A 21,868-nucleotide genomic window follows, 5' to 3' on the forward strand; every position below is an offset into this window, starting at 1 on the left:
ACAAGACAGGTCAAACAGAGAAAACAAAGAGAAAAAGACAAGAAAGAATAAACAAACAGAACATAGGACGGGATGTCTACAAGGAAGGGGTGCCATATAAAGAAATATAAGAAAGAATATAAAGAACAAACAGAAGAATACACAGAACACGGGACGGGATGTCTACAAGGAAGGGGTGCCATATAACAGAAGAATAAAGAAAAGAATAATAGAAAAACAAAGAGAAAGAATAAAGAACAACAGAAAGACAAAGAGAAAGAATAAAGAACAACAGTAAGAATAAAGAAAAACAGAAAAAGATAGAAAAGGGAGAGCTAAAGCAGAAAAACTGAGAACAAGAAAAACTAAGAAACAGAAAAAGTTAAGAAAAACAGAAGTGAAAAGGAAAAGTATAAAAGGCCCAGAGTGGCAAAACAGAACACAAAGCGGGTGGGCCAGCCTGAAGAAGGCTAAGATAAGCCGAAACGTCGCGATGGCCCACCACAGTGCACTACACCGCTTAGGGTAATTTTTGAACTGGGGCACCGACACCAGTCCCATCGATGGCCCGTGCATTCAGGTTCCGGCATAGCCGGGCCTGCTCTATTTCCCAAACCTAACCCTAACCCTAACCCCTGACCATAACACTAGGGGAAACAAGTGCCAAACCCTAACCATAACACTAGGGGAAACAAGTGGGAAAACCTAAGAAAACATCACCAAACACTAGGGGAAACAAGTGGAAGTCACTTCCTTTGACTTGACAAAACATGTCAGAAAAGTTAGCAAAATGCTAATGCTAAGCTAGCCCAATGCTAAGCTAGCAACAGCAAAGCATCATGGGAACCAGGAAGTAGCCTCCCTTCCCTAATTTGCATATATTTCCCATCATGCCTCTCAAAACCTACAACACAACACCGTGATAGTGAAGGGCATGTCCAATGGTGACCTCTGCTGGCAGCCAGCAGCCAGTCATACCCTGACTGACCACCAGGGTTGGCTTTTCCCATCTGGGACAAAGCAAGAAAGGCAGCCCCTGCACTCACTGCCTTTCTGGTTACACCTACCGTATCTGCCCTCACCCGTCGCTAGGACCTACGACCTTCCGTTCTCAGATACAGACCACCCTCAAAAGGGCGGTCCCTAAGAAAAACTAAAGAACACAGAAAGACAAGAATGTCAGAAAAGAGAAAGACAGAAAGACAAGTATAAGACAAAAGACAAAGAGGACAAAAGTGAGAAAAACAAAGAACAGAAAATGAATAACAAAGGACGGATATGTCAATAAACCAAGCAGGGGAAAGACAAGAATGCCATAAAACAAACAGAGAACTTAAAGACAAGAGAAAAAAAAAGAACAGAAAAAATAACTAAGAGAAACAGAGACACAAAACAGGACGGGATGTCAAAAACCAAGTAGGGGTGCCATGAAACAAAGAGAAATGTAAAGAAAGAAAAACAAATAAGACAAAGAGAAAAACAAGAGAAATAGAGAAAGGAACAAAGAAAAACAAGTAAGAAGAAACTAAGAAAAGTAAGAAACTAAGAAAAGTAAGAAAAAGTAAGAAACTAAGAAAAGTAAGAAAAACAAGTAAGAAACTAAGAAAAGTTAGAAACTAAGAAAGAATTTTTGAAAAGCACAAATAGAAAACCTAAAAGAGGAGGAGTCAACTAACAGTATAAAAGCCAAGAGAGGCAGAACAGAAGACAAACAGAAACACATTGGGCCAGCCTGAGGAAGGCGAAACTACGCCGAAACGTCGCGAAGGCCCAATGAAGTGCACTAAACCCTAGAAATGGGTAATTTTTTGAACCAGGGCAGGGACACCACCACCCAGCCCCATCGATGGCCCGTGCATGTCAGGCTCCCCAGCTTGCTGGTGGCCTGTTTCTTACCCACACCTACCCCCTAACCCTACCCCCTAACCCTAACCCCCTAACCCTAACCCGCGCATACCTCGGTCCTCCCCAGGGAGGACGGGGCCGTTACCCACCTCCTAACCCTCTCCTCGCCTAAACCCTAACCATCTTTTCCCCTACCAATCAGAGGAATCCTCTTTCCACTATCTGATGACAGGAAACCCAAGAGAGAGTGTGTTTTCAGGAGCTAGAAACACCAGAGGAGGGACAGGTCACCCAGACAGCTTCCCTAACCATAACCACACCAAAACCAGGCACTTGGCGGACTGTCATGTCTGCCCCGGGGTCTCCTGAGAACTATACAGTCAACACCTTACGGTAGTTTAACCTAACCAAGGAACTTAAAAGGAAGGAAAACAACAAAGAATGTTAATATAGAACTAGAATACCTAACACCAAACGTTCAGTGGACAGGGACGGAGCGGAGAGGGAAACGGAAGTAGAGACCGAACAAGGTCCAGGAGGCTACGCATGACGTGCGCCGGCCCGTGCATCTCCAATGTTCCTCTATCCAACCACCCAGTCGTCGGACGAGGTGGGGAGGTTCATTGCGTTCTATCTCACAACCCTAACCCTAAGGAAGGAAAACAACAAAGAATGTTAATATAGAACTAGAATACCTAACACCAAACGTTCAGTAGACAGGGACGGAGCGGAGAGGGAAACGGAAGTAGAGACCGAACAAGGTCCAGGAGGCTACGCATGACGTGCGCCGGCCCGTGCATCTCCAATGTTCCTCTATCCAACCACCCAGTCGTCGGACGAGGTGGGGAGGTTCATTGCGTTCTATCTCACAACCCCATCCATGGGACCCCATTGGGAGCGTCGCTGGGGGTTTCTGGAGGCCTGAGATGGGAGCAGGTATGGTCTGTGCATCGGAGCTCGGCCCCCTCTGGGGACAGTGCCCCCAAACTTGATTTCCCCTAACTCCCGGCACATCATTTTTACATCACCACGGCCTTTCACTACTCAAGTTAAACGTGATATATAAGTCACTTAGATAACCTAAAAATTTTATTGTTTGGCTTTTTTCAGTGTTTTATTTGTTCCTGAGTAAATCAGTTTGGCTGACATCAAAGTTATTAGATTAGGTTAAATAAAACTTCACTAACCCAATCAAAATAAATAAAAAAAATAAAATAAAATAATCAAAATAAAAGCTCTCTTTTTAATCAAAGTGCAGCATTGAGTCGGTGAAACTTCTGGACTATTGATCAGTTCAATTAATCAGTCACACGCTGTTTGTGGCTTGAGGGTGGGGCTGGAGCAAAGGTCACGGGGTCATTTAAAGGTCAAAGGTGAGTCTCCTGTGTTCAAAGCTGCATGACTGCCCAGTTTAACAGCAGAGATTAAAACTCAGTTTGATTCAAAGGTTCCAGTCACAGACGAGAAGCTCATGTTGTTTCTTTTCTCCCAGCTGTTCTTCGTCTTATCTCACTTCTCTGATCCATGTTTCCAGGTGTGTCTGAGGATCCTTTAAAGGCAGGAAAAGGGAGCTTTAATGGGAAAGCTGCTGTGCTGGGTGACTAATGTGAGGCGGAGGGCAGAAGCTGTTGGTCTGGATCAGATCCACATGAGAGAAAAGCAGGAACAGATTGAGTCCGAGTCATTCCTTTGATTCCAATCAGCACATTTATTGATCATTAGTATCCACATTAAACTTTAAGCACTGCTTAATCCACTGAAGCTCAAACTGCACACAAACATGAAAACATGATATTTATGTTAACATTCTTTTTGTTATTCACAGATGTTTGAAAGCCTTTCCAGGTGAGTTTGATCCAGGAGGGTCTGAAGCCAGTGTCAGACAGAGACTGTGCAGAGACTGTAGAAGGACAGAGCAGCAGCAGACCAGTCCAGATACAATGATGATCCTCTGTCAAATCCACAGGGGCTCACAGGGATGATGCTGGACTCTACATTGTGTCTGACAGTGGAGCTGTTCTCAGAGCAGTTCACTCTGCAGCACTGACAGTTATCTGCACTTCTCATTACTCTGTCAGTCACTGCTGGATGAAGCTCTCCTCTCCACCTCACCTCCCGGTAACATGGCCCAGTCAGAGCGTCTCTGCACACAAGCTGCTGCTGCTTCAACCTCTCTGGATCATCAGGACACATATCATCATCTCTCAGCACACACACCGGCCTGTTTACCATCGGCTCCACCTGCAGAGAGGGGAAGGAAGAGCAGAGGAGATAAACGAGTGTTTCCAGAGACTCTTCATCAGCTGTCAGTCAGTGATGCAGCATATGCAGTATAAAGAGCAGCATGGACTTCAGTGCTGGGACTGTACTAGTACTCACTGTTGTTTCACTTTTTCTAAAATTTACTTTGGATTTTTATTGAAGTTGATGAAAATGTTTTTCACTCCTAGTTTTAGTTTAGACTTTCATTTATTAGAATAACTTTGGTCTGTCAACTCTGAGCTCTTTAGGAACCCCAACAACAACCCCAACAATCCAGGTGGAATGGTTCCAGCTGTTAACTGGAGGAAGTCCATCCAAACATCTGCTCTTACTAAATTCTTCCTCATCTACAGACTGTGTTCTTCACTGCTTTAAACTTGGAAATGAATGCAGTCATTGGTCTGTGTGCTGCTTTGTTCAGAGAGCTGATTGGCTGTCGACAGTGTTTGAAGGAGCGTGTGACCCGTTATTATGGTGACCATGAAAGTCACAAAAAGGCAGAAACAGGAAGTGTTTGTGTCCAATCCTGAAGCCTGTCAACATTCTCCTCACAGCTTCACTGAGAAGCTGCAGCTTTACAGGAAACACTGTATCTTTGTTTCATACTGACTGTGTTTATTACAATACTGCTGACAGCACCACCCACTCACTCCAACACTCTACTGACCACAGAGTCTCCAGTCTGCAGTCTGGACTCTTCTTAAGATCAGACAGCTGCTTCACATCTGGATACTGTAGGTTGTTTTCCCACAGGTACAGCTCTCTCAGACTGGAGGGGTTGGACTTTAGTGCTGCTGCCAGATAATCACAGCTGATCTCTGACAAACCACAGCTCATCAATCTGTGTAAAGAATGAAAGATGTAAGTTTATTACACATAGTGTGTGCTTGAAATCCTACTGCCAGGCTGGACTACTGTAATTCATTATTATCAGGATGTCCAAAAACCTCCCTGAAAAGCCTTCAGTTGATCCAAAATGCTGCAGTGAGAGTACTGACAGGGATTAGAAAGAGAGAGCATATTTCTCCAGTATTGGCTTCCCTTCGTTGGCTTCCTGTTAAATCCAGAATTGAATTCAAAATCCTGCTCCTCACATACAAGGTCTTAAATAATCAGGCCCCATCTTATCTTAATGACCTTGTAGTACCATATCACCCTATTAGTGCACTTCGCTCTCACACCGCAGGCTTACTTGTTGTTCCTAGAGTATTTAAAAGTAGAATGGGAGACAGAGCCTTCAGTTTTCAGGCCCCTCTTCTGTGGAACCAGCTTCCAGTTTGGATTCGGGAGACAGACACAATCTCTACTTTTAAGATTAGGCTTAAAACTGTCCTTTTTGCTAAAGCATATAGTTAGGGCTGGACCAGGTGTCCCCGAATCCTCCCTTAGTTATGCTGCAACAGACGTAGGCTGCCGGGGGATTCCCATGATGCATTGAGCTTTTCCTTTCCAGTCACCTTTCTCACTCACTATGTGTTAATAGACCTCTCTGCATTGAATCGCACCTGTTATTAATCTCTGTCTCTCTTCCACAGCATGTCTTTATCCTGTTTTCCTTCTCTCTCCCAACCGGTTGCAGCAGATGGCCGCCCCTCCCTGAGCCTGGTTCTGCCGGAGGTTTCTTTGTGTTAAAAGGGAGTTTTTCCTTCCTACTGTCGCCAAAGTGCTTGCTCATAGGGGGTCATATGATTGTCGGATTTTTCTCAGTATCTATTATTGTACGATCTACTGTACAATATAAAGCACCTTGAGGCAACTGTTGTCGTGATTTGGCGCTATAAAAATAAAACTGAATTGAATTGAATTGAAATCATTCAGTGTTTCCTAATCTGTTCAGACCTGAGGAAGGTTCAGAATGTAGACGTTTAGAAAATGGAAAGTCAAAACCGCTGAAGCCAACAGGAAGCAGCTTCAAACAGGAAACTGTGAAGAGATTTCAGACTATATGCCCCGATGCAGCCAGTTTGATTGTGAAGATTTGAATCTCTGTTCTGTGACTAAGTCCTTGAATCATTTCTTCCAGTTTGCCCAATAAGACAGACTAAGTATTGGACATGTGTATTGGCTCCATTAGGGGAGCTTCTAAATGTGATGTCAGGTCATAGTACTGAAGAGAGCTCAAACTGAGCACATAGTTGTTCCAGTCTGGACCAAAGACTCTGGAAGTGAGGAATTGCTTTGACTGCACCCACTGGGACTTTTTAAAGGCTCATGTTCTCACTTAGATCATCAATTTCTACATACATTTCTTTCTGGGAAAAATGGACTTTACTTTGAAAACAGGAACTATTTTAACCCAATAAGCAGCCCTGGATTAGTAAATCACTCAAACATGTTCTCAATCAGAAGCAGCTGTCTTGTTATGAGGGGGAGAAGAAAAAGATTGAGGTACATAAACTTGTTCAAAGAGAGATAAAGCAGCTAAATTTGGGTCTAAAAGTAAAGCAGAGGATGAGCTGAATAAAGGACACTCAAAGCTGGCTTGGAAAGGAATGAAGTCCATGGTGAGAATGCAGAACAAGGACAAAAGATGAATGTGATGCTGAATCAGCAGAAGAGTTGGACTTGATTTCAGTTTTCATATCATTGATTTCAATGAAGAGCTTTGTGATTTTAGGAAAGGGCTGGTAGGCTCTGAGAATCACACTGATGAGGTGTTTGTCTGTAAATCTCTTAGTGGGATCAAAGAGAGAAAAGGCCCTGGTCCTGATGCTTTTGGAGGGAAATGATTGAAGTGTGCTCTGAGGAACTGACTAGGAGATTTTCACACATTTTGCAGTCCTCCTTGGAACAACAGGAAGTTCCCAGCATATGGAAACAAAGATTAAGTGTCCTATGGCACTCAGTGATGATGGTCCTGTGGCCCACCACCTCCACCTCTTTTTAAAGTAACTAACTGTACAGTTAGTACAGAAAACTGATAGAAACTAACACAGTTCATAAAGAATAAAGAGAAATGTCATGATTTAAAGCCTTTGAAGTGCTTCAGATGATCTCTGTCCACTTATGTCTACTCATTCATTCATGTAAGCTATCTAATGCAGCTTTGATCTTCACAGTCTGCTTTATGAAACTCATTCTAACCCTGAATGTCAGAGTGTTCCTCCTCCTCTTTTCCTATCATTCATATTGGCAGTGGAGGAGATTTGGATGTTGGACTGTGTTTTGGATGACGTGTGTATGTTTTGTGTATGACTGCTATGTGTAAAGCAAACGGCCATTTTGGTTTGGATTTCAGTGTCAGACAGACTTTAAGGAGTAATGAAGAGTTTTAGAGTTTCACAGTGATTTATCCAGTGGAGGATTTTTCTTCTTCTTTGAAGGTTTGAAATGTGAACATTGTTCTGCTACAGTCAATAGACTAAAGCAGAGAAGAAGAAAACAGGCTTTACCATAAAGATCCTCAGTGTGGATCAGTATAATATCAGCCTTAGGGTCTGCAGTTTAGTGTCAGCACAACTTTCACATCATATTTATCTCAGCAGAACTAAAACATGGTGACTGACCTCAGAGTTTCAAGTCCACACCCTGGACTCTCCAGAAAACCACACAGCTGCTTCACTCCTGAATCTTGCAGCTTGTTGGAATTCAGGTCCAGCTCTCTCAGATGGGAGGGGTTGGACTTCAACGCTGCTGACAGATAATCACAGCTGATCTCTGACAAACCACATTCCACCATTCTGTATAAAGAATGAAAGATGTAAGTTTATTAGACATAATGTGTGTTTGAAATAATTCAATGTTTCATTATCTGTAAAGAGCTGAAGAAGGTTCAGAATGTAGAGGTTTAGTAAATGGAATCTCAAAACAGCTGAAGCCAACAGGAAGCAGCTTCAAACAAACACAACAAGAGAAAAAAAACCCTAACTTTTTCACATGAAAGTCATACATTCATCATAAAAACATGAAAAAGACTTAATATAGTCATCTTAAGATGACTATAAGATGACCAGAAACTACATGCCTTCACTTTTAAAGGTGAAGTGTGTAAGAAATGGACATATTTGAAGTCCAACAACACCTTTTTCCAGTGACATTATTAAATCAGACAAACTACAAGCTCATTTTCATTCCAACAAGTCATCTTCTGACCTGGACTAACAAAACTGGTCTCTATGTGTAGCTGGCTGTGAGACCAGTGCTCAGGGACTGTCCACAAAGCGCAACACTGAAAGAACATCACACGCAAATATGCTTCCAGCACTTTCGCACAAACATCTACTGTCGTAATTTTCACCCAACTGTGTGGAGTCCTTTATTGGCTATTCAGATGGCATTCAAATGGTCAGACAAAAGAGGGATATGAGGAAATATGATGAAATGTTGTGTATTAGCAGGAAGTTATTGAATCATTTTCCTCATAAACCAAACAAAATGATTGACAAACATGTTTTTACAAACTCAGTGTAGGACTTTGATCAGCAGGATAACCCCGATGTTTTAAGTCAGCCATATTTGGACATTTCACACAATAATCAAACCAAGTGGTTATGAAGAAACTCCATCATATTATTGTTCAACATGTCCCAGGGTTCCTCTGGGATCATTGGAACTTGCAGGATTTTCTAATGATTAGGTTCAAAAGTCAGAATATGATCCACTCGCTTCTACATCAACAGATATTGAAACATGGTTGTGATCAAAGTGCATCAGATTATTGTTGATCATCAGAAATCCTCAGACTCAGCTCCACAATGATTTCCAGTTGCTTTATTGTAAATGCAACATGTACAGCATGTCCTAAGAAACATTCGCAGCATGACAGCTGAGTCTCAGCTTCTTCTTCTCAGCATGTTCCTCTGTTCATTGCATCACATTTATTTTAGTGAGAGGGATTTTTAGTGGGTGCTGAGCTCAGAGGCTCCTAAACCAGCGTTTATGGGACTTTTCTGCATTAAAGCTCTTTGTGTTGGCTCACGGTTTGTCCCGCAGATCAGTTTGGACCTCAGTTTATTCAGTCATGATGGATTTTTGTGGATGCGCAAACAGCTGATAAGAGCATAATCTGGAAACAGTGTGCCTTTGAACAATCTTCACAGTAGCTTCATAATCAGGGTTGTGGTTTTCCCATTTCCACATTTCTTCTTTCCTTTCACCTTCTTTCCTGGACCACTTTGACTCACAGCAGTCTTTCCTGCTGATGTAGAGACCCAGAACTTTCATGTCATCTTTAACCTGGATATTAATATCAGCTGTACTGAGATCAGAGCCGATCAACACTCCCTCTGTACTGCTTTCATTTATCTGATGTGTTACTGTTGTCAGTGATCTCTCTGTGCACAGTCTGTCTCACATCTGGAGACCCCTCCAGACCCCTCATTGCACATGTTGCTCCATAATTCAGTCTAGTATAATATAATCATTTAAATCACAGTTATTTCCTTTTTCATATCAGAAGCACATGAGTCCACGGTGACAGGAGTGGCACAGAACACCGTCCTTCAAACCTCAATTACAAACTGAGGTTAAAGGTCGATGATGTCATCCAGACACAGTTTCTAACAGTCAGCTGGCAGCCATCAGGGTCTGGAGATTCATCACTGTTTAGCTGATGATGCTGTGATGGCCTTGGCAAATACTTTGAGATCAGTTGTGAGTAGGGATATTGGTCTGAAACTAGAGCACTCAAGAGGATCCTTTCCCTTCCTTAAGAGAAGAGTTATAAGCGCTGTTTTTTGATCTGTGTGGAAAGATCCATTCTGGACTGCAAAATTAAAAGAGTCAAGCATAAGTGAGCCTATTACATCCCAAAGTTCTAGAAACAGACCATTAGACCATTCAGGGCTCTATGCACCTCATCTGGAGTCTCCAACTCATCCTGATCTGCTTGTGAGATTTGGGGTAGTTCCTATCTGTAAATAGAATCCTTGAAATCTCTGATTTATACAGCTTTTCAAAGAATGATGTGGAAGTGGTATTGGTAGTTTTGGGGTTTATTGTAATTTTACCATCCCCAGCGTTTATTGCCAGGATCTGTGCCCTTGTTTCACATTCTTTAAGCATAAGTGCCAACAGATGACTGGCACGCTCTAATTCAAAATAGTACTTCTATGAGGTTCTATGTAAGATGAACTCTGCTTTTTAAGGTGAGTGTATTGTATTCATCTTTCAGTGATGCCAGCACCCGAGTTAAATCCACTAACATAAAGTGATAAAATTATTGTCAACGGTAGCATAGGTGTCACAGACATCCAAGGTCAGTCCCAATATGAAGATAACCACCGAGGGACATTGATGTGTAATAAAATATAGAGACTCATTAATGTATGAGACTGTCTTGATGCATGCTCAATGATCCAGGTAAGTAAATCTCCAAAAGCTGATTCTTTTCATCTGGATGTAGCGTTTTCAGTGGGAGAAACATTTTGTCACTCATCCAAGTGACTTCTTTAGTCTCAGCTGACTGCAGGTTTCCCCGATCTTATAAACAGTATATTTGCATAATGACTGCAACTAGCACCACTGAAGGAACAATGCGCTGGGAGGTCAGCTCCTTGATCATTGGTATGCATATTGTCCTGACCATCAAAGACCACTGATCAATGGCCATGAGTACCATTCACAGAGAGTTGGGAAATGGCTGCAATCACTGCATTGTAAGATGGGGAAAGATGTACCCTTAGGCCCCCTCCTAGACTCAGAGATGGTCTTTCCCTTTTCACGTAAACGGCCTCTCTGACTCCCCGCTCAAACCAGCGTTCCTCCCTGTCCAGGATGAGTACATCCTCATCATTGAAAGAGTGTCCACTGGCCTGTAGGTGTAAATAGACTGCAGAGTCCTGGCTTGACGAGGTAGCTCTTCTGTGTTGTGCCATCCACTTTGCCAGAGGTTGTTTGGTTTCCCCGATGTATAAATCCTGGCACTCAACCTGGCACTTAACAGTGTACACTATGTTATGCGAAGGCAGAAACTTAATTTCTGGCTTCGATCCTCAACCCGCTGGTGGTCAGCTCTGAACACCACATCGAGAAACACCTTGGTTTTTGTTGAGAAGGTGAGAGATGTCATTATGGAGGCAGCTGAAACCATGGTCTCGTACGATTTTACATCTCTCTTCACTTGCATCCTAATCACGGAAGCATCGGAGGTAGTTCGTGAGAGATTACACGATGACACCAACCTCAGCAACAGGACAACTCTCAGCATCGACCAAGTGTGTTTGCTTTGGAAACTGTGTCTTCATTCCACCTACTTCACATACAAGGGTCAGTTCTACAGGCAGAAACATGGTGTGCCATGGGTTCCCCAGTTTCATCCACTATGGCCAATTTGTACATGGAAGAAGTGGACAAGAGGGCTTTGTTATCCTGGAACACCACCAAGTCTTTGGTTCAGGTATGTGGATGACACCTGGGTGAAAATCAAATCTCAGGACATACCATATTTCACGGATCACATTAACTCAGTGGACCGACACATCAAATTCACCAGGGAGGATATGAAAAGTGGCAGGTTAGCCTTCTTAGACTGTGAGATTTCCATCAGTAGTGGGGGACATCTAAAAGCTTATGTGTATGGTAAACCTACGCATATGGATCAGTATTTAAGGTTTGATTCTATTAATCCACTGGGTGTCATCAGGACGCCGAGCGAACACCACCGAGCGAACACCATCCCCACAGGCACAGCAGCCAGGGAAGCAGAAGAATATCACATCAAGGTGGACATTTGTCCATTGTTCCTTCAGTGGTGCTAGTTGCAGTCATTATGCAAATGTACTGTTTAAAAGATTGGGGAAACCTGAAGTCAGCTGAGACTGAAGAAGTCACTTGGATGAGTGACAAAACATTTCTCCCACTGAAAACGCTACGTCCAGATGAACAGAATCAACTTTTGGAGGTATAAGACTAATGTATTCCTGCCAGGTACTATTATGCTTTACTAATGCTAGTGGAGTTCTAGCACTGGGTAAAGGTATGTCTGTAAATGAGGGGAACTATGTGTGCACGTCTGAAGCTATAGTTTCAGACGTGCACACATAGTCAACAGAAAATAAATAGATATATCCTTCACCATCCCAAATGAGAAAAATTATGGTTTAGAGGTTACTGTTACTAAAATAACAATTAGAACAGACATATAGAAAACAAGACACTGTGTTATATGTATGCAACATTAACTTGTGTAAGTGATATAGCTATAAACCTTGTTGAGGCCAACTTTGTCTAAGACAGAACTGCTAACTGGCACTCCCTCATTCATGTTCACTAAATTGCCTTCTGTTGATTACCATTATACAGTAGTTGACCTTGGTGTTTAGGCTAGAAAGAAGAGCAGAGCCTCCATCAACACTCTGCAGTATTGGAGGATTCAGCCTCTGTGTCTAGCAGTTGACACAATCCTCAGCAAGTTAAGGGGTTTCGAACATCCTTACCACCATGCTCTATTTTCATTACGGTGAGGTAAGTGAGGATTGGTTCCAGGCCCGTGACATAACTAAAACTCTTTCTTTTTGCTAATGTGGTCAGGCTGAAGTTGGGAAAGAATAGTAGAGTCGTGGTGAGGGCATGCTTCAATGGATATGCTTTGTGTGCTCCTTTGAGAATAGCTGAATTGTCCTGCCACCATAGTCAACTGAAGATAAGGGTAGGAGGCTTCTTGGTGTTAGAGTCATGAGCATAGTAACCCCGGTGTAGCCGCTCGATGTCAGTGTGTAGACTTCGGGGGTCCTGCCTGATCCCCATAACCGATGGGAATCCATTCAGCCGACATTGGCCACCAGAGTCCAATCACCAAACAGCTCGACTGAATTCTGTTCATCAATGAATCATGATCAATTCATCATAATGATCTCTCCTTATTTGTTAGGCTGGATATCTCTTGGGTTTGTTTGATAGTTCCTTCAAGGACAGGGACTCCGGTCAAAGAGTAGGCACAGAGAGTTAGTTCCAGATCTACTTTAATAAGTCTTAATCAGGTGAACCAGAGGTAAGTATCATGGTAAATAACATACCAGCTCAAGGTAGTCGACAGTGACCACACAATTACCCAGAGACACGCTGAACCATCTGCTGCTTTGATCTGCTGATGTAGAACAAACTGGGATCCAAAGATAATTTTATTTATTTCACAAAGCAGTGGTGGCTCCGGCCTCAACACACTGAGGAGGACAGAAGGAAAAACGACTCATGGACAGATGTGATTTCACATTCAATTCAATTCAATTCAATTCAATTTTATTTATATAGCACCAAATCACAACAAAAGTCGCCTCAAGGCGCTTCATAGGTACGGAGAAAAACCCAACAATCATATGACCCCCTATGAGCAAGCACTTTGGCGACAGTGGGAAGGAAAAACTCCCTTTTAACAGGAAGAAACCTCTGGCAGAACCAGGCTCAGGGAGGGACGGCCATCTGCTGCGACCGGTTGGGGTGAGAGAAGGAAAACAGGATGAAAAACATGCTGTGGAAGAGAGACAGAGGTTAATAACAGATATGATTCCACAGAAGAGGGGGCTGAAAACTGAAGGCTTTCCCTCCCATTCTACTTTTAAATACTCTAGGAACAACAAGTAGGCCTACGGTGCGAGAGCAAAGTGCTCTGATAGGGTGATATGGTACTACAAGGTCATTAAGATAAGATGGGGCCTGATTATTTAAGACCTTGTATGTGAGGAGCAGGATTTTGAATTCAATTCTGGATTTAACAGGAAGCCAGTGAAGGGAAGCCAATGCAGGAGAAATCTGCTCTCTCTTTCTAGTCCCTGTCAGTGCTCTTGTTGCAGCATTTTGGATTACCTGAAGGCTTTTCAGCAAGTTTTTAGGACATCCTGATAATAATGAATTACAGTACTCCAGCCTGGAAGTAATAAATGCATCAACTAGTTTTTCAGCGTCACTAAGAGACAGGATATTTCTAACTTTAGAGATGTTGCGCAAATGGAAGAAAGAAGTCTTACATATTTTTTTTTAATATGTGCATTGAAGGACATGTCCTGGTCAAAAATGACTCCAAGGTTCCTCACAGCATTACTGGAGGCCAAGGTAATGCCATCCAGAGTAAGAATCTGCTTAGATACCATATTTCTAAGATTTTCAGGGCCGAGTACAATAACCTCAGTTTGATCTGAATTAAGAAGCAGAAAGTTAGCGGCCATCCAGGTCTTTATGTCTTTAAGACATTCCTGCAGTTTAACTAATTGGTGTGTGTTACCTGGCTTCATGGATAGATAGAGCTGCGTGTCATCTGCATAGCAGTGAAAATTTATGCTATGTCTTCTAATGATGCTGCCTAGGGGAAGCATGTATAATGTAAACAGAATTGGTCCTAGCACTGAACCCTGTGGAACTCCATAATTGACCTTAGTGTGTGAAGAAGAATCTCCATTTACATGTACAAATTGGAGTCTATTAGATAGATATGATACAAGCCACTGCAGTACAGTACCTGTAATACCTTCAGCATGTTCTAATTGCTCTAATAGGATATTATGGTCAACAGTATCGAACGCTGCACTATGGTCTATCAGGACAAGCACAGAGATTTTCTTTGTGATTTATGAAAAATCACAAAGAAAGAACAATACAGTATCCACATCTGAACCAAAGAGTAAAACAGTGAAATGTGGATATTAGGTCTCTCTTTTCCAAGTCTCTGTTAGTACATGACTTAATAATTGATCAACAAATCGATTTACTCTGCCTTACAGAAACCTGGTTGCAGCAGGATGAGTATGTTAGTTTAAATGAATCAACACCCCCCGAGTCATTCTAACTACCAGAAATCTCGAAGCACAGGCCGAGGGGGCGGTGTGGCAGCAATTTTTCACACCAGTCTATTAATTAACGAAAGACCAAGACAGACTTTTAATTCATTTGAAAGCCTGATGCTTAGCCTTGTCCACCCATTAGAGATAGGTTGATCATATTTAAGATCGAAGAATTAATTAATGGCAGGACTTCTTTGAGCAGTTTTGTAGGAATGGGGTCTAAAAGACACGTTGATGGTTTGGAGGAAGTAATTATTGGCCCCTTGCATTATTTGGCTCCTTATCTCAACTTTCTAACGATCAACACAAACTTCAGCAGAGACACAAACACTGACTGAGTTTAGTGTCAGCACAACTTTCACATCATACTCATCTCAGCATAACTAAAACATGGTGACTGACCTCAGAGTATCAAGTCCACATCCTGGACTCTCCAGAAAACCACACAGCTGCTTCACTCCTGAATCCTGCAGGTTGTTCATGCTCAGGTCCAGCTCTCTCAGATGGGAGGGGTTGGACTTCAGCGCTGCTGCCAAATAATCACAGCTGATCTCTGAGGAACCACAGCGCCACAATCTGTATAAAGAATGAAAGATGTAAGTTTATTAGACAAAGTGTGTGCTTGAAATCATTCAGTGTTTTATAATCTGTTCAGAGCTGAAGAAGGTTCAGAATGTAGAAGTTTAGAAAATGGAAACTCCAAACCCCTGAAGCAAACAGGAAGCAGCTTCAAACAAACACAACAAGAGAAAACAAACTCTGAATTTTCACATAAAAGTCATACATTTATCATAAAAACATGACTTGATAAAGTCATGTTTTTTCCATTCCAGAAACTACATGGCTTCACTTTTAAAGGTGAAGTGTGTAAGAAATGGACATATTTGAAGTCCAACAACACCTTTTTCCAGTGACATTATTAAAGCAGACAAACTACAAGCTCATTTTCATTCCAACAAGTCATCTTCTTACCTGGACTAACAACACTGGTCTCTATGTGTAGCTGGCTGTGAGACCAGTGCTCAGGGACCGTCCACAAAGTGGACACTGAAAGAACATCACACGCAAATTTGCTTCCAGCACTTTCGCACAAACATCTACTGTCGTAATTTTCACCCAACTGTGTGGAGTCCTTTATTGGATATTCAGATGGCATTCAAATGGTCAGACAAAAAAGGGTTATGAGGAAATATGATGAAATGTTGTGTATTAGCAGGAAGTTATTGAATCATTTTCCTCATAAACCAAACAAAATAACTGACAAACATGTTTTTACAAACTCAGTGTTGGACTTTGATCAGCAGGATAACCCTGATGTTTAAAGTCAGCCATATTTGGGTATTTCACACAATAATCAAACCAAGTGGTTATGAAGGAACTCCATCATATTATTGTTCAACATGTCCCAGGGTTCCTCTGGGATCATTGGAACTTGCAGGATTTTCTAATGATTAGAGTCTAAAGTCAGAATATGATCCACTCGCTTCTACATCAACAGATATTGAAACATGGTTGTGATCAAAGTGCATCAGATTATTGTTGATCATCAGAAATCCTCGGACTCAGCTCCACAATGATTTCCAGTTTCTTTACTGCAAATGCAACATGTACAGCAGGTCCTGAGAAACATTCGCAGCATGACAACTGAGTCTCAGCTTCTTCTTCTCATTCTTCATCATTAATCACACTTTATTTTCATTCATGTCCTCATCACATTTACTTTTGAACACTATTACAGTTCAGTCACTTCACTCAAAAACATGATCCTGATTCATACAGATGTGAGGAGCAGACATCTCTTAGCTGTTCTTTCTTTCATGGTTAAGCTTGTACACTGATCTGCAGTTTACACTGATCAGAACCACTAAAGCTTTCAAATGTCCGGGGAAGAGGACTGTTGGTCTTCAGCCTCATTGTCTCTTCTGTGGAACCAACTTCCAGTTTGGATTCGGGAGACAGACACTATCTCTACTTTCAAGATTAGGCTTAAAACTTTCCTTTTTGCTAAAGCATATAGTTAGGGCTGGACCAGGTGACCCTGAATCCTCCCTTAGTTATGCTGCAATAGACGTAGGCTGCCGGGGATTCCCATGATGCATTGAGTTTTTCCCTTCCAGTCACCTTTCTCACTCACTATGTGCTAATAGACCTCTCTGCATCGAATCATATCTGTTATTAATCTCTGTCTCTCTTCCACAGCATGTCTTTCATCCTGTTTTCCTTCTTTCACCCCAACCGGTCGCAGCAGATGGCCGCCCTCCTGAGCCTGGTTCTGCCGGAGGTTTCTTCCTGTTAAAAGGGAGTTTTTCTTCCCACTGTCGCCAAAGTGCTTGCTCATAGGGGGTCATATGATTGTTGGGTTTTTCTGTATTTATTATTGTGCTATCTACTGTACAATATAAAGCGCCTTGAGGCGACTTTTGTTGTGATTTGGCGCTATATAAATAAAATTGAATTGAATTGAATTGAATTGAATTGTTTTCCTCCTCCTGAAGTCAGCAACAGTATTTAACGACAGGGTCACTGATGATCATCTTCTGCTGTAAAACTTTGGTTGCCACATGTGAGTGTTAATGATGCTCATCACTAACCAGAGCAGACGTCTGTGACTGTCCAACACTGTCTCCTTAAAGAGAGTGCGCATCACAGATGTTACACTGGATTCAACGTCCCAGCATTTCCTGTCTTGTTGGAGTTGTTCTACAGCAGCCTAGCAGCACATGTTTCATCCTCATCAGTCATTTGACGTGTTTGTAACGTTGCGTGTGATGAACCACAGCCCTGACAGGAAGTCTGCTTACTCAAACAAGACAAACGGTCTTATTTATGTCTTTGACCATGTGGGGGCGGTCTGCACTGTTGGTGGATTTGTATTCAGGGTGTTTGAGTTGGTCCAGTTAATACTGAAATGTTTTTCAATAAAATCGCCAAAGAAAAGTTTATAGTTTATAGTCAGGGACGTTGGATTCAGCTCCACCTTTGAACTTGTAGCAGTGAGTTTTATTTCCACTGATCCAGAATGTTTCTGTTCATTCCATCACATTTGTCTTTAGTCAAAGGGATTATTAGCAGGTGCTGAGATCAGAGGCTCCTAAACCAGCATTTATGGGACTTTTCTGCAGTAAATATCTTTGTGTTGGCTCACAGTTTGTCCCCCAGATCAGTTTGGACCTCAGTTTATTCATACATCCATCCATCCATCCATTCGCTTCCGCTTATCCTTTTTCAGGGTCACGGGGGGCCCTGGAGCCTATCCCAGCTGTCATAGGGCGAGAGGCGGGGTACACCCTGGACAGGTCACCTAAGTTTATTCAGTCATATTCAATTATGATTCATTCTTAGCAGACTTTGTTTTTGTCAGGGGCCTGGGTCCTTCAGACCCATGGTCTATGAGCAGTTTGTGACTTATATAATATCTTATTTATACATTTGCTGCATTTTACTGCTGTCCTTGTTTTCCTCCTTGCAGGCATGTGTGTGTGTGTGTGTGTGTGTGTGTGTTTGTGTGTGTGTGTGTGTGTGTGTGGTGCAGCTGTATCCGGTAGGCCGGGTTAGAGGCACCATCAGGACTGGTGGGTGTGCCATGCTGCCATGATGCCATACACCTCCCGCTGATCAGCCTCGTTGAGGAGCTATTTAACACTGTGATCGAGCTCCCCACAATGCTGGGTCGTTGTGTGAAACTCTATGTCAGTTTTCTAGTTAAGCTAAGGTCAGTGACTGCATGTCAAATGCAGGTGAGTTTTCTGATGTCTGCCTCTTTCATTTACCTAGGGGGAAGTGTGAAAAACATGAGGGCAGCGAGCATGGGGTTCATGGACAGAAGGGAGTGGAGAACACGGAGCACAGACTTTGGGAAGAAGGCACGGCATGGGAGTAAGCCAGGGATTCCCCAGAGGCTAAGCCTGTGGCTGTCGCCACCTCTGGACCCCTGGATTTTGTTAAACCTGCTATGCTGTCACCATCTTCATCGTCTGCAGCAGTCACACTATTTTCAACTTCACCGTTAGCAGCTGCTATGTGGCCATCTACTCTACCATTAGCTCAGGCATTAGCTCAGTCAACAGTCCAGCCACTTCCATTCTCTGCTGGATGCTCTGAGGAGCTCATTCAGCCAGCTGAGGACTGCATTTCACTACCATTGCTGGAACAGACTGTCTGCACTGCTCAGCCCCAGCCGCAGCATCCTGAGCCGGCTGTGTGCCCTGTGCAGCTGCACTTAACATTGCCTCAGTCAGAGGTCTCCACTCCCGCTCAACTGCCTGCCATAACCACGCCGCCATCAGAGGTTCAACAGCCTGAAGCTGCCATGGCACCACCAGCATCAACACCTATGGCAGCCACATCACCATCTTCTGCTTCACCTTCTTCAGCTGCTATGCCATCATCACTTCACCTGCCTGCAGCTGCAGCGCCCCCCGGACCTGCTCGGCCTGAACTTCAAGTCGCCCCGCCACCTAAGGGACCTGCTCAGCCTGAGTCAAAGGTCAGCACGCCACTTGAGGGGCCCGCTCAGTTCGAGCTGGAGGTCAGCGTGCCGGAGGGACCCCCACAGTGTCAGAGAGAGACCCGCACGTCTAAGTCCAGCATGCCCTGCAGGGCAACTTCCAGTAACCAACATCCAGCAGCTTGCTAAGACCCATAATCACCGGCCACTTTCCAGGCAATCAGCAAAGGAGCTGGTACGTCAACTCCACATGACACGTGGTTTGGCCACCTGAACTTTTTTGTTGCCGCTGCCAGAGCTGCAACTCATATATATATATATATATATATATATATATATATATATATATATATATATATATATATATATATATATATATATATATATAAATTATTATTTTTGGCAGACTTGTGTTATTCATTGTTGTGTTTGAACTGAACTGAGAGGAAGAACGCTACACAGTTAATCAGGTTCCCTCTCTGAATTAGGAAAGGTCAGTAGGCCGCTCGGAACCGTGTGGAGGGCCGCGGTTGGCCGACTTGCTATAGATTGCGTATCCCTGTTTGAAATGTGAACATTGTTCTGCTACAGTCAATGGACTAAAGCAGAGAAGAAGAAAACAGACTTTACCATAAAGATCCTCAGTGTGGATCAGTATAATATCAGCCTTAGGGTCTGCAGTTTAGTGTCAGCACAACTTTCACATCATATATTACCTCAGCACAACTAAAACATGGTGACTGACCTCAGAGTTTCAAGTCCACAACCTGGACTCTCCAGAAAACCATAAAGCTGCTTCACTCCTGAATCCTGCAGCTTGTTGTTGTGACTCAGGTCCAGCACTCTCAGATGGGAGGGGTTGGACTTCAGTGCTGCTGCCAGATAATCAAAGCTGATCTCTGACAAATTACAGTCCACCAAGCTGTATAAAGAATGAAAGATGTAAATTTATTAGACAAAGTGTGTGCTTGAAATAATTCAGTGTTTCATAATCTGTTCAGAGCTGAAGAAGGTTCAGAATGTAGAAGTTTAGAAAATGGAAACTCCAAACAGCTGAAGCCAACAGGAAGCAGCTTCAAAGAAACACAACAACAGAAAAACTCGTAATGTTTCCCATTAAAGTCATTACATTTATCATAAAAACATGAAAAAGTATTGGTTTTGTTGTGTGAAATGATGAAACAAACTGAACAAGAAACATCAGAATTGAAAACAAACAAACTGTGGTAAAGGCTTGACACTAAAGTTACACAAAAAGCTGAAGTTTAAAGTTGAAACTGTAAAGCTGTGAGTGGAAGATCTCCAGCGTCTGTCATGTTAGCGGAAACGTTATTATTTCCACACTAATAAAAGCATCATGCTTTGATTTGATGCTGCTTTTATTGAGTCAAAGACCCATAATCACCGGCCACTTTCCAGGCAATCAGCAAAGGAGCTGGTACGTCAACTCCACATGACACGTGGTCGGCCACCTGAAGTGTTTTGTTGCCGCCGCCAGAGCTGCAACGCTGCCACCGGACGAAAACAACTGTACGTGATGGAGGGAAATGGAGATCATGAGACTTCCGGATAGGCCATGAGAGGGTGAAGACGCGTGTGCCAGCAGCTCCTGCACCTGATTTGATGAAATGTGATAACCATCAAAGTAATACATTTTTCTCTTACAAAGTAATACGGGGGTTGTGAAGAGTTCATTCTTCTCCAAATGCCACCAAAAAAACCAAATCCGAAGCAAGCGGCGACCGAAACTATCGACTTTGGCGAGGCCTCGCCTGAAAATGACGGCGTTAAAACCGGCACCCAAGCCATTTCCGCATTTGAGGAGTATACACAAGGTGACAAACAAGTGCTGTCAGCGATAACTCAAATGAAAGCAGACATTTGTGATACCCTGCGTGGAGAAATTGCAACGCTGAGGGCTGAAAATGAGGAGGCCATCTCAGCTTTGAGAAACATAATGGAAAACCACAATGTCCAGCTGAAAGATTTATCAGAATCAGCAACAAATACTTCAAACTCCGTGGTGAAATGAGAAGAAAAAGTCAAACAATTTTCTAACAAAGTGGAACAATTGTCTGAAAAATGCCTTGACCTGGAAGGGCGTTCAAAGAGGAACAATATAAGGATAGCCGGGGTACCTGAAGGCAGAGAAAATGGACAGCGTGTTAGAGATTTTGTGACAAAGCTGTTACGAGATCTATTGGACCTGGATGAAACTCCGCTGTTGGACCGAGCACACAGAGCCCTGCGAGCAACCCCAGAAGATGAAGCCCTGCCACGACACTTGATCGCGAGGATACATTACTACGACACCATGGAAGAAATACTACGAAAAGTTTCTACCAGAAAGAATCTGAAGCTTGGAGATATTCGCGTTCAGATTTTCCGCGATCTACCTCAGGCAGTTGTAAAACGTCGTGCTGCGTTTACTCCAGTAAGAAACCTGCTTCGAGACCAACCCGGAGTCAAATATGGACTTCTATACCCTGCTAAACTCAGGGTGACATACAACGGTACGGAGCTGGTGTTTACGGATCCTAACGAAGCACGCCGCTATGCACAAGAAAAATTTGGATCTTAAAAAGGGCGACATAAGGTAGATAAACCAGAGCTCAGCCTCTGG

General features: G+C 42.9%; 1 long non-coding RNA gene across 1 annotated transcript; it reads right to left on the bottom strand.

Annotated features, from left to right (window-relative positions):
* Positions 1-4,008: 4,008 nt before the first annotated feature.
* On the bottom strand, positions 4,009-7,649 carry LOC120441499. Its single transcript, XR_005614143.1, has 3 exons — positions 7,593-7,649; positions 4,754-4,927; positions 4,009-4,065 (listed from the first exon to the last, which is right to left on the bottom strand). It is a non-coding gene; the product is annotated as an uncharacterized LOC120441499 (long non-coding RNA).
* Between the last annotated feature and the right edge of the window lie 14,219 nt (positions 7,650-21,868).

The sequence above is a fragment of the Oreochromis aureus genome, linkage group 8 (genome assembly GCF_013358895.1).
Source record: "Oreochromis aureus strain Israel breed Guangdong linkage group 8, ZZ_aureus, whole genome shotgun sequence".
In the NCBI taxonomy this organism is placed as follows: domain Eukaryota; kingdom Metazoa; phylum Chordata; class Actinopteri; order Cichliformes; family Cichlidae; genus Oreochromis; species Oreochromis aureus.